The sequence below is a fragment of the Pimephales promelas genome, chromosome 9 (genome assembly GCF_988280905.1).
Source record: "Pimephales promelas chromosome 9, fPimPro1.hap1.1, whole genome shotgun sequence".
NCBI classification, from domain to species: domain Eukaryota; kingdom Metazoa; phylum Chordata; class Actinopteri; order Cypriniformes; family Leuciscidae; genus Pimephales; species Pimephales promelas.
This window is the reverse complement of record NC_142777.1, coordinates 38,407,241-38,421,471: the sequence shown is the minus strand read 5'-3', so window position 1 is coordinate 38,421,471 and position 14,231 is coordinate 38,407,241. Positions and strand designations below refer to the sequence as shown.

The window sequence follows — 14,231 nt, the reverse complement described above, 5'->3', positions numbered from 1 at the left end:
ACAACATTAATGCTAATAATGCATAATAATGATGATTTTGGGCTTCTGCAAAAGGAAACATCGGCGTTTATCCCCGAGAACTCGTTTCTCTGTTTTGAAAGATTCATTTGTTATGCAAAATATAGGGAATTTTTTTGCTTCCTGAACCAGACTGTTGTTCTGTATGTCTCACTTCTCAAGCATTAGTTTGTGTGTGTGTGTGCGTGTGTGGTGTCAGGCTCATGTTGATGACTCAGTGATGATGAATGGGGAACATGCAATGTATTTTCTGCTGTAATTACACATAAGGAAATACAGGACGATCCCGTGACCAAAATTCACTTTCGCTTCATCATGACTCACACAAACACAAACACAAACACAGGTTTATTTTCTGCTGTATGATGACCTCTGACCTTCTCTTGTCTCCATAATTTGACAATTAGTCTCTAAATTAAGCACACTCTAAACAATGCTGGGTTGTTTGAACCCAACCTTGGGTAAAATAGTATGGACAAACCCAAATGTTGGGTTAAAAATGTAATTTAAAATTTTAACCCAACTTTCAACTGTACATTTTTTAATTGCATTTTAACCCAACATTTGGGTTTGTCCATATTTTAACAACAACCCAGCATCATTTAAAGTGCATTTTTGCATAATTGAACGGCTGATCTGAATCACTTTTATCTTGTTTTAATCCAAACCAGTTTCCACAGTCCAAAATAAGTCACGTTTTTTGAATGGATGTCACTGGAGGAGAGGCTTCACCGAAGCGTATCGTTTAATGAACCGACAGCCTATTGGCTATTGGCTAATCTTCAACATGTTTGAGCTTACACATTCATGTTGGATTCGTTTAATTTTAGAGTTTCGACTGAAAAATGCCGTTTTGTAAGAAAAGTCACGGATCATTTTGCGACACCTATTATTCAATGCAATTTCTCACTCATTTCTATGGTATACGTAAACAGTGGTTGACTCGCACAACTCAAGGCTGTAATGTGATTGGTTGTCATCGCACATGTGATCCTATAGCCGCTTCGCTTCTGTTTCTCCATTGGTGCGACCCCTCGTGTCTACTAATCGTAAGACCATTAAATATGGCACTATTGAGGGAACAGCCATTTATAGTGTTGTCCGAAACCACAGTGATTGACTGCACTCAATCTATCCCAAAATGCATCGCAATAACGAGCGTGCAACCGATGTACGCCAAACGGCTAGAGAATACCCAGAATGCACTGTGAGTAATTTGCCGTGTTTGACCAGAAGATGGCGCCGCAGAATCTATTTTCCAAACGGGTCCAATGTGGATACAGCGTAATATCATACGGGTGGAAAGTCCCTTTTAATTGATTATTAAATTGTTTAATTATGGTTTAGATTGCTAGTTTCTATGTGTATGTAGTGCTTTAATGATTCGCGATCAGGAGGTGTTAATAATTCATACTAGAGAGAATCATATTGGGACAAACATTCGTGTGCATCACGTCAAACAAACGTTTTTTTTTTTTTCGTTTTTTTTTTTTGCAGAAACAGAAACTACATCTTTAAAACTTATATCTGCTAAAAGTTAATGTTGTGTAGCACAAGCTAACCGACTAATAGCAATTGATTTTAATGCATTTTTAATCAGGCATTTCAGTCATTAACTAAAACATTTCTGTTGATTGGGATAAAACTGAAACAAGTTGAAGCACTGGAAATAAAACTAAAACTGAAATAAAAATAAATTAAACTTAAATAGCAATGTTCAAAAAACAATAAACCAATTAAATGAAAATAAAAATAAATTAAACTTAAATAGCAATGTACTGTAAAAAAAATAAACCAATGAAATGAAAATACAAATAAATGAAACTTAAATAGCAATGTTCATAAAACAATAAAATAATGAAATAAAATAAATGAAACTTAAATAGCAATGTTCAAAAAACAATAAACCAATGAAATAAAAATAAATTAAACTTAAATAGCAATGTTCAAAAAAATCAATAAACTAATGAAATAAAAATAAATTAAACTTAAATAGCAATGTTCATAAAACAATAAAATAATGAAATAAAATAAATGAAACTTAAATAGCAATGTTCAAAAAACAATAAAATAATGAAATAAAATAAATGAAACTTAAATAGCAATGTTCAAAAAAATCAATAAACTAATGAAATAAAAATAAATTAAACTTAAATAGCAATGTTCAAAAAAATCAATAAACTAATGAAATAAAAATAAATTAAACTTAAATAGCAATGTTCAAAAAACAATAAACTAATAAAATGAAGAAGAACAAAATTACTAAAAAATAAACTGAAATTAACCCGAAGACCAAAAAAGCTAATTCAAATGAATAAAATGTAAAATAAATTAAAAAATATATTTTTTTAATTTAAAATGGACTTTTTATTGAAAATAAAATAAAAAATAAAACACCGTGTCCCAAGACACAGACCCTCAGAAGTCCCTACATCCTCTAATTAACTGATGCAAGCCATTAATATGTGCAAATGCGTAATATTAATCCCCAAATGGTGTCTGATTCAACAGCATGCTGGGAACTGAAAGCCCTCGGCCGCCGATGGAATTGAATTGAGAGGTCGCACAAAAGCTTCTTTCTTTTATTATGCTAATGGCCGGCTCTGACAGGCAGAACGGGGGAGAGAAGGCCGATTTAATTAGTGCTAAAGAGGAAACGTGGAATCATTTTCAACACAAACAACAAACTACTGACAAAGCAAAGGAAACGCCATTATACCGAGACTAAAGCATTCGCTCGGCTGTGGGTCACTGGGTGTTGGATGAAACGAATCTGACCTAGTTACGGACCGAAGCTGTGAACGTCTGCGCCATTGCTTTAGTCCTGGGTTTCAAGAGCATATGCCACATCTTATTACTGTATGTGTTTCAGCCAATAGGACTGGTCATGTTGCATTTGACGTGCATTTGCCAAATGACATCTCAGAGGAATCTGTAAAAGTCAGTGGCATTTAGACCTGGAGGGTTAAAAGCTTGTCTCTCTGCTCGCGCACGAACCCCACTGTGGACAAGCAGTCGAGCTTTGTGTCAAAACACCCTTCTGGACGTCTTTACAGGAAATGCATGATTAAATAAGCAGAAATATTACATTATTAAAGAAATAGACATTTACTCACCTACCTTCATGTTGCTCCAAACCCATATTAATAGTCTCTGACCTGTTGTTTTATACACAGGTGAAACTCGAAAAATTAGAATATGGTGCAAAAGTTCAGTGATTCAACGTAAAAGGTGAAACTAATATATTATATATTTAGTATATTATATATAATATTTTAGTATATTATATATATTACACAAATACTCAGACCGGCCCGTCACCAACAACCATGCCACGCTCAAAATTCACGCTTTTTTCCAATTCTGACATTCAGTTTGGAGTTCAGGAGATTGACCAGGACCACACCCCTAAATGCACTGAAGACACTGCCATGTGATTTAGCAAGTTTAGCTCTTGCTTTAGTAAGTTGCTGTGTTGCGGCCCGTCTTGACCCAGTCTGGCCTCGTCTTTTACTTGCCTTGTTCTCAGTTCAAATTGGATTTGAGTGTTCAGTGCCAGATCCCATAGAATGATCCTCTTGATGCCATGCAATCCCACAATCCTGCGGGGAGAGAGCGGGCGAGAGACGGAAAGAGAAAGGGTGAGAGACTGAAAGAGAAAGGGCGAGAGACGGAAAGAGAAAGGGTGAGAGACTGAAAGAGAAAGGGCGAGAGACGGAAAGAGAAAGGGTGAGAGACTGAAAGAGAAAGGGCGAGAGACGGAAAGAGAAAGGGCGAGAGACGGAAAGAGAAAGGGCGAGAGACGGAAAGAGAAAGGGCGAGAGACGGAAGGAGAAAGGGCGAGAGACGGAAGGAGAAAGGGCGAGAGACGGAAGGAGAAAGGGCGAGAGACGGAAGGAGAAAGGGCGAGAGACGGAAAGAGAAAGGGTGAGAGACTGAAAGAGAAAGGGCGAGAGACGGAAAGAGAAAGGGTGAGAGACTGAAAGAGAAAGGGCGAGAGACGGAAAGAGAAAGGGCGAGAGACGGAAAGAGAAAGGGCGAGAGACGGAAGGAGAAAGGGCGAGAGACGGAAGGAGAAAGGGCGAGAGACGGAAGGAGAAAGGGCGAGAGACGGAAGGAGAAAGGGCGAGAGACGGAAAGAGAGGGCGAGAGACGGAAGGAGAGGGCGAGAGACGGAAAGAGAAAGGGCGAGAGACGGAAAGAGAAAGGGCGAGAGACGGAAGGAGAAAGGGCGAGAGACGGAAAGAGAAAGGGCGAGAGACGGAAGGAGAAAGGGCGAGAGACGGAAGGAGAAAGGGCGAGAGACGGAAAGAGAAAGGGCGAGAGACGGAAAGAGAAAGGGCGAGAGACGGAAAGAGAAAGGGCGAGAGACGGAAAGAGAAAGGGCGAGAGACGGAAGGAGAAAGGGCGAGAGACGGAAGGAGAAAGGGCGAGAGACGGAAAGAGAAAGGGCGAGAGACGGAAAGAGAAAGGGAGAAAGGGCGAGAGACGGAAGGAGAAAGGGCGAGAGACGGAAGGAGAAAGGGCGAGAGACGGAAGGAGAAAGGGCGAGAGACGGAAGGAGAAAGGGCGAGAGACGGAAGGAGAAAGGGCGAGAGACGGAAAGAGAAAGGGCGAGAGACGGAAAGAGAAAGGGCGAGAGACGGAAAGAGAAAGGGCGAGAGACGGAAGGAGAAAGGGCGAGAGACGGAAGGAGAAAGGGCGAGAGACGGAAGGAGAAAGGGCGAGAGACGGAAGGAGAAAGGGCGAGAGACGGAAAGAGAAAGGGAGAAAGGGCGAGAGACGGAAGGAGAAAGGGCGAGAGACTGAAAGAGAAAGGGCGAGAGACGGAAAGAGAAAGGGCGAGAGACGGAAGGAGAAAGGGCGAGAGACTGAAAGAGAAAGGGCGAGAGACGGAAAGAGAAAGGGCGAGAGACGGAAGGAGAAAGGGCGAGAGACGGAAGGAGAAAGGGCGAGAGACGGAAGGAGAAAGGGCGAGAGACGGAAAGAGAAAGGGCGAGAGACGGAAAGAGAAAGGGCGGGAGACGGAAAGAGAAAGGGAGAAAGACGGAAAGAGAAAGGGCGAGAGACGGAAAGAGAAAGGGCGAGAGACGGAAAGAGAAAGGGCGAGAGACGGAAGGAGAAAGGGCGAGAGACGGAAAGAGAAAGGGCGAGAGACGGAAAGAGAAAGGGCGAGAGACGGAAGGAGAAAGGGCGAGAGACGGAAGGAGAAAGGGCGAGAGACGGAAAGAGAAAGGGCGAGAGACGGAAAGAGAAAGGGAGAAAGGGCGAGAGACGGAAGGAGAAAGGGCGAGAGACGGAAGGAGAAAGGGCGAGAGACGGAAAGAGAAAGGGCGAGAGACGGAAAGAGAAAGGGCGAGAGACGGAAGGAGAAAGGGCGAGAGACGGAAGGAGAAAGGGCGAGAGACGGAAGGAGAAAGGGCGAGAGACGGAAAGAGAAAGGGCGAGAGACGGAAAGAGAAAGGGCGAGAGACGGAAAGAGAAAGGGCGAGAGACGGAAAGAGAAAGGGCGAGAGACGGAAAGAGAAAGGGCGAGAGACGGAAAGAGAAAGGGCGAGAGACGGAAAGAGAAAGGGCGAGAGACGGAAGGAGAAAGGGCGAGAGACGGAAGGAGAAAGGGCGAGAGACGGAAAGAGAAAGGGCGAGAGACGGAAGGAGAAAGGGCGAGAGACGGAAAGAGAAAGGGCGAGAGACGGAAGGAGAAAGGGCGAGAGACGGAAAGAGAAAGGGCGAGAGACGGAAAGAGAAAGGGCGAGAGACGGAAGGAGAAAGGGCGAGAGACGGAAGGAGAAAGGGCGAGAGACGGAAGGAGAAAGGGCGAGAGACGGAAGGAGAAAGGGCGAGAGTTTCTATGTTGTTGGTGATATTCAAATTCTGCACATTTCTCACAGGTGAAACTCGAAAAATTATAATATGGTGCAAAAGTTCATTTATTTCAGTAATTCAACTTAAAAGTGAAACTAATATATTATATAGACTCATTAAATGCAGTCTTTATTCTTTACAACTAATGTTTGACCAGTATCTGTAGTAAGATTTGTCCATGTCTGGTTTTCACGTCCAGTCTCTACATCTATGCGTTTGGCAGACGCTTTTATCCGAAGTGACTTACATTGCATTTCAAGGTACACATCAGTTCTGGCGTTCCCTCCATCATCCCATCCCTTTCCACACCGTCAGCCACTATCTTCTCTACTAAAGAACATTTTCACTCTTTTATCTCTTGCTTTTTATGTCCATTTTACTCTCCTCCACCCAGAAGAAGCTCACAGATTGAGAGATGCTCTACCGCAGCCTCTCCTAAAAGTCAAGATGAAATCATCAAGATGGTCTGATTGTTATTGATTTAGTAGCGCACATTATTGCAAAAATGAAGGAAAATGTCTTCAATTACCTAAAATGTACTTTGTCTTCCTCTGAAAATGACTTTTGGTGCTCTGTTTTAGCTCAGTTTCTCTATAAAATCAAGTCCTTGCGATGAATGTTTCTGTTATATCCAGTTTCGGCCAATTATGCTAGTAAAATGAGTTACAAATGTACATTCTAGTATTGTTATTGTTATAGTTATCCTTGGTGTGAATTAGAGCCAGACCGATATTATCGGCCGATATTAGGCATTTTCCAAACTATCGGTATCGGCAGTTATAATGGCCGATAAATGAATATTTAAAAAATAAAATAAAAACGGATGAAACTCGCTTGAACCATGTCATGAGTGTTGGAGTTGTAGAGTTTGTCCACCAGAGGGCGCTCTACACAGTCGTTGACTATACTGACTATCATGTCCAGTTTTGCTGCTGCTAAATAAGCCGAGAGCGAAGCGGAATTAGCTAGTAATAGTTACGTTGTTACAGTGTAGTTGACTGTAGGGCTGGGTATTGAGACAAATTTCACAATTCGATTCGATTTCGATTCACAAGCTTGCAATTCGATTTCGATTACGATTCGATTCGATTTTAATATCGATTATTTTGGATATCAGTTACAATAAATGGCATTTTTTCTCAAGGGGATCAAATCTCTTAACTAATGCTGTAAACTATGGGAGTCTAGTTGTAGCCTATAGGCTTCATTAGCCTAATATGAAGGTAATAATGAATGAATCACTTAAATTACACTTTTATTTATTTTTATAATAAGAAGATTATATGAAATATAAACATTTAAATGGTGGCTATATATTTAGCAAAATGCTCCTCTCTGTAGTTATTTTTTCTAGCTGACTAACGAGTTTATGTGGGTTTTCTGAGGTAAATATGACGATCACATTGATTACAAGCAGTTTAACTGACGTCTTTCCACGGTTGAAACGCTGATTGAGTGAATCAATGTGACATGATCCGGATTTGGATAAGTTGTACTCTATCTTTAACACACTTTCAGATGCTCATTCATGTTTATTTGGCGCTGTGACTGGTATTATTAAGCCGGAAGAGAGATCAGCGCTGCTGCTTCTCCAGATTGATCTCACGCCACAGCGACAAAACGCTATTTATGTTTTTGAATTTCTAAAGAAAATGGACGTAATTTGAAAATTGAGACTTTGTTTCATATCAATAGTAACAAAGGACAAAGATTATTGCGATTTTTTTTTTGATGCGCGCAGCCGCGATACAATGATCCATTCATTCAAATGAAACAGGATGACTAATCAATTCTTGAGATTTAAGAATCGATATTGGTTCGTAAAAATGAGAATCGATTAATATCGAGAAATCGATATTTATTACCCAGCCCTAGTTGACTGACTGTCCTTTTAACTTTTGACAATGTGACTGAAGTATTTCTTTAATTGCACGTGACAGTTATAGCAATGAGACGGATCATCTCTTATCATCGTTTCTGAAATAAAAAAAAATTAAATAATAAAATATCGGCCGATATATCGGATTTTAAAACGAACAAATATTTGTATCGGTATCGGCTTTCAAAATCCTTTATCGGTCGGGCTCTAGTGTGAATCATAAACCTTTGTTGGTCACAGAGCTTATCCAAAAGCCAATTGAAAATCCTAATTTTTTTTATTTTTATTTTTTAAAATATTTTATTTAAAGCTTTTTACATTTTTACAACCCCCCACCTCATGCCAGCATATAAGTAGCAAGAAAATAAGGTACATAAATAATAATAATAATAAATAAAAATAAATAAGTAAATAACCAATAATGATAAATGCCAATATACATATGTAAAAGTACATACACACACAAATATAATGCACATTTCTAGATATGTACATACAAATACACATTACAGACCTCTAGATACACATATATTAAAAGTAAAATGTTTAAAATAAAATGCCAATACCAATCATTACCCAATGAAAATCCTAAAATTTTTTAGGTAACATTACAACTTTAGGGAACATTAATCTTCGGTAAAGCAGGGACGGATTGCATGCCAGATTTATCGTCTGTTCGGTCTCCTTCGACGGAGCTGTAAGCGTCAGAGTCACAAGCAGACATTCATTTCTGTCCCACTCAGATGTGATGGAGACGAACTCTCCGTTTGGCCTGACACGACCACTATCGATCCCCGGGGACTGTGTGTCCAGTGGTCACACACACTCCATAGGGATTATTCTCGGCGCTGTGGGCCGGTTGAAATCTCCAGGGTTGCTCTATATATTCGATAAGCAGAAAATAGCATATTTTTGGAAAGCCAGGCTGTTGTCAGACTCAAGCGTGGCCTGTTGATTTGCCCGATGCTCATTGACCGGTTGTTGATGAACTCTGCTGTATTGCACCGCTCAGCCGATGCTGCTTACTTTCTCTAGTTTTCACCAGAGGTAAAGGACATTTTACTTTTTGAGTATCTGTACTGTACTGGAGTAACATTTTACTTTTTACTTCACTACAATACAGGTGAAACTCATGAAACTAATATATTATATAGACTCATTACATGCAAAGTGAGATATTTCAAGCCTTTATTTGTTATCATTTTGATGATTATGGATTACAGCTTATGAAAACCTTTTCACACTTTCAATCCATTTGAATCCAAGTTTCTGTTATATCCAGTTTCGCCCAGAGATTCCTCACATCATGCTAGTAAAATGAGTTGCAAATGACAAATTATGTTTACTTTAGGAGAAATGAGAACACGGTAAGAGTCAACGTTATTGTGATTATTATTATTAAAGGGATCGTTCACTTTGAAATTAATTTTTGATATGTTTTATCTTACCTCAAGGGCATCCAAGATGTAGGTGTCTTTGTTTCCACAGTATTTTCAATTTTGACATTTTTCAGTCAAACCGTTGTTGTCTATCAGTCATACATTGGAGGCTAAGGGGCATGCACAGAGAAGTCCAAATTAAACATGATTTAATGACTCGTAAATGTAAGTAAACATTGATGGCCTAAGACACGAAACGAGCGGTTTTTGTGAGAAAACCAACTGTATTTATATCGTTTTTACCTCGTGTAATCACAGCCATGACAAAATGATAACGGCACGGGCGCTTCGGTCCGGAAGTGATCGCTTGCGCGGCTACATCACTCTTTGTTTATACAGAGATTTAGGAATTTTTACCTTCACTAAACATATTTAGATATACGGGAAACCGCAATGGAAGACGATTTCGGTATATCTAAATATGTTTAGTAAAAGGTTAAAACTTCCGTGTAAATATTGAGTGACGTCACACGCAAGCGATCACTTCCGGCGTGACATTGAACTGATTCAGTTCGGTTCAGTTGGACATTGAACAACTGATTCAGATCACTGTGATTACACGAGGTAAAAACGATATAAATACTGTTGGTTTTCTCACACAAACCGTTCGTTTCGTGTCTTAGGCCATCAATGTGTACTTACATTTACGAGTCATTAAATCATGTGTAATTTTGACTTCTCTGTGCTGCTCTTTGGTGGACCCCCTTAGCCTCCAGTGTATGACTGATAGACAACAACGGTTTGACTGAAAAATGTCAAAATTGAAAATGTGGAAACAAAGACACCTACATCTTGGATGCCCTTGAGGTAAGATAAAACATATCAAAAATTAATTTCAAAGTGAACTATCCCTTTAAAAGAAAATCCACTCAAAAACCTTTCACTAAAATTAGTGGTTTGAAAGTAAAAGTACATTTGAAAATCAAAATTGAAAACTACATTAATCTTGAACTATACGTTTTGAATGTGGATTTTATACTTTATAGCTCATATTTATTATATTATAAATTGATTTGATAGCATGTTTTAATTTTGTATTGTTTGTATTTTTACTTTGAGATACTAAATTGGGAGAATTGAGAAATGTTTGACTTGGGTAGCCTATATCTTGTCAAATATGAGGCATTTTAGTCACCAAAATGACAATGAATCAATTTTTTTCTTGATTTCGTGAATGTAACTCGACACCCTTGCCTCATTTTGTATGCGTGGTTCTATGAATATGCAAATGAGCTCCACCTCCACTCACTCACTCCACTGGTTGATGATCACACGTTGATCTGATTGGTCGTTTTCAAACCGTGTTTTTGAGACTGTCTTTGGTTCACTGCAGTTTTAAGGAGGAAATACTCTAATTATGAACTTACACACGGTTTAAGCGTATTAAAAACACCACATAGACACATAAACAACATTAAAAGCTGGATTAGATCTCAATATGTTCTCCATATATTTCTTTCTAATGGGAATCACCATGTCTATTGTTATGTTTCCTCCATCTCTCATCACACCTTTCTCTCTCTTTGGCGCATCAGTCTTGCTCAAGTACAGTAGCTGCATTATTGAAATTCATTATTCATGAGTCTGCATGAGCTAGTTACATGCTGCGTAAAGAGGGCAAGCGTCATATCTCGGGTTGCTGTAGGGGACACTGGGAAAGTCGAGATGCATGTTTCTCAGAAATCACAAGCTTCGAGACCCAACGAGCCCGACGTACGCGAGCCTCTCGTGACTGTTGCATGACTGCCGCCATCGCATGAGTTCACGTGCACTGGAGTGAAAGTCACAGAGTCACACACACTCTGAAACGTTAATAAAGTGTGTGCTCGACGGACGAGGCTCAGCACAGAAAATAGATTAATCTATCAGGATTAGTGCGGATATGCAGATTTATTTGCTGATTCGGATGCGGACCAGGTGTGCAGTTACGCACACAGAGTCAAAAGGTTTGCCTTTGTGTATTTCAGATGATATTCGAGATGTCTTGGATGATATTGAACAGGCTGAACTGATTCTTAGAAGTCTAATGCTAAAAATCTCAATGTATTTGCTTTGAAATGGCTTTAAAGTTGTTGTTTTTAGGGATGCACCGATATATCGGTATCGGTATCGGTCGATATATGTTCATTTTTAATGTTATCGTTATCGGCACGATAAAAATGTTTTCCTATATATTAAACAACTTTAAATCACAATTATTAAATCACATAAAAATTTGGATTTAGATTTATCGGCCGATATATCGGTTACCGGCTTTCAAATACAAAGATTTATCGGTTATCGGTATCGGCCCAAAATTTCATGTCGGTACATCTCTAGTTTTTTTTTTCTCTCAGGAAACATTTGAAATTGATACATTGAATTAAATTCTTAGAAATTAATCAGATTTACCAAGTCTTATGCCACTTATAAACCAGAGAAGATACATTAGTAACAACGAATTTCAAAGTATTTGCTCTGAAATGGCTTTAAAGTTGTTGTTTCTAGGGATGCACGATATATCGGTATCAGTATCGGCCGATATATGTTCATTTTTAATGTTATCGTTATCGGCACAATAAAAAAAATTGGCTGATGTATTAAAACCGATAAATAATGGATTATTTCCTCCAGCTGAGACACTTTAGATGTTTTGAATTGCTTGAAATATGATTAGATTTACATGGTCTGTCATATCGGCTGATCATGATTATAATTGTGTGTTGGGGACGTGGCTTTTAATAATGAGACTTTTGTTTTTGTAATCAGGCTCTCAAAAATCACATAAAAATTTGGATTTAGATTTATCGGCCGATATATCGGTTACCGGCTTTCAAATACAAAGATTTATCGGTTATCGGTATCGGCCCAAATTTTCATGTCGGTACATCTCTAGTTTTTTTTTTCTCAGGAAACATTTGAAATTGATACATTGAATTAAATTCTTAGAAATGAATCAGATTTACCAAGTCTAATGCCACTCATAAACCAGAGAAGTTACATTAGTAACAACGAATCTCAAAGTGTTTGCTCTGAAATGGCTTTAAAGTTGTTGTTTCTAGGGATGCACGATATATCGGTATCCGTATCGGCCGATATATGTTCATTTTTAATGTTATCGTTATCGGCGCGATAACATTAATTGGCTGATGTATTAAAGCCGATAAATAATGGATTATTTCCTCCAGCTGAGACACTTTAGACGTTTTGAATTGCTTGAAATATGATTAGAAATACATGGTCTGTCATATCAGCTGATCATGAGAACATTATAATTGTGTGTTGGGAACGTGGCTTTTAATAATGAGACTTTTGTTTTTGTAATCAGGCTCTCAAAAATCACATAAAAATTTGGATTTCGATTTATCGGCCGATATATCGGTTACCGGCTTTCAAATACATTAGTTACATTAGTAACAACGAATCTCAAAGTATTTGCTCTGAAACGACTTATTCAAGGAAATATTTTCAATATATTCATATCATATTTTCAATCAAACAGTCGTCGTTGCTAAGTAGATTCAGATTGTTTTAAAGTCGTATATCTAAAAGAAAAGCTTCTGGAACAAGAACAAATGTGGGCGGGGCTTGCTATATTCAATATGCATGTGTGTATAAACAATCAAATATAGACATAAAAGTCTCTGTTTCATCCAGACTTCCTTCATTTTTTCACATGATGTTAGTAGTACATGTGAAGAGTTCAGATACAAAAGCCTCTAAATGCCATTTGAAATTTTCTTCTAGAATGATCATTTTTATCAAGCTTGTGTATTTAAGTTCAGTGATTTCACTTAAATGGCAATGATAATTACCTATTAATTGTTATTTAAGTGAAATTACTGAACTTAAATATACAAGTTTTATAAAAATCATCATTAAAGAAGAAAATTTCAAATGGCATTTAGAGGCTTTTGCATCTGAACTCTTCATGTATACATACATTTCAGACTCTAATTATGATAATGATTGTGATTGTTTCCCTAGCAGATCAGTTCTCATTGGTCCTGATGGTTGTGAGGGCCCGCCTCTGCCACCTCTCAGCCAATCCACACAAGAGAGATGTGACGTCCAATCACGCGCTGAGATTTCTGCGTTCTGGAGCTGTTAGGACACAAACCACACCCAGGTGAGATCAAGCTACTCTGGTGAAAAGATGTATCGCATTTTCAATTAGAAACACACAGGGATTCATCTTTCTCTCCCTCTGGGATTAAGATATTTGAATAAATGCAACCTTCACTGTGTAAACAGGTAGTTTGCTGTTAAAGTCCCTCTGTAGGCATTTTATCCATTAAAACAAATTTATGATCACCAACATTACATATTTATAATAGGTTTCCTTGGGAAAAAATCCTAATGCCTTCAAACATCTAGAATGTAACTCGACACCCTCGCCTCATTTAGTATGCGCGGTTCTATGAATATGCAAATGAGCTCCACCCCCACTCACTCACTCAGAGATCCACTGGTTGACGATCACACGTTGATCTGATTGGTTACAAGGTGGTTTGTGACGTCAGAAACACCAGTGATTTCAAAGCGTGTTTTTGAGACTGTCTTTGGTTCACTGCAGTTTTAACACTAGAACGGCCACAACTAAAACGTCTTTTTGACCGTTTTGAATTTTATATCTACAATAGCTTTGTTGAAAAAAATAATAAAATCCTGCTGGTACCTGACTTTTCCTAAAATTGTCTGTATTTTAATTAGGGCCCGAGCACTAACAGTGCGAGGACCCTATTGAAACTGTTAGGATTATTTTTTTTTTTCTTTTTTCTGCAAAGTAAGCGCCATTTTTGGGGCCGCAACATGCTCAAAAACTCACCAAATTTGGCACGCATGTCAGGACTGGTGAAAAATTTTGTATTTTGTGGGTTTCGCGGATGGGCGGGGCAAAATGGCTCCTTAGCGCCACCTAGAAAATTGCAAAAAATTAGCCCCTCGTCCACGTTCAACCTACATGCACGAAATTTGGTGGGGATGTGTATCATTTCAAGACGCACAAAAAAGCCTCAAGAACCCATACCCTAAACTCGACAGGAAGTCCG

At 38.8% G+C, this 14,231-nt stretch overlaps 1 protein-coding gene across 5 annotated transcripts in view; it reads left to right on the top strand.

The window, feature by feature from the left end:
- frmpd1b (FERM and PDZ domain containing 1b) overlaps positions 1–14,231 on the top strand; it is a 64,599-nt gene that overhangs the window by 2,640 nt on the left and 47,728 nt on the right. For 3 of the 5 annotated variants that reach the window (XM_089135127.1, XM_089135130.1, XM_089135125.1), the window contains exon 2: positions 13,171–13,309. The gene's annotated coding sequence lies outside the window, so the exon portion shown is untranslated. Of the gene's footprint in view, positions 1–13,167; positions 13,310–14,231 lie in introns of all 5 variants that reach the window. The other 2 variants (XM_089135129.1, XM_089135126.1) reach the window with 1 other exon arrangement.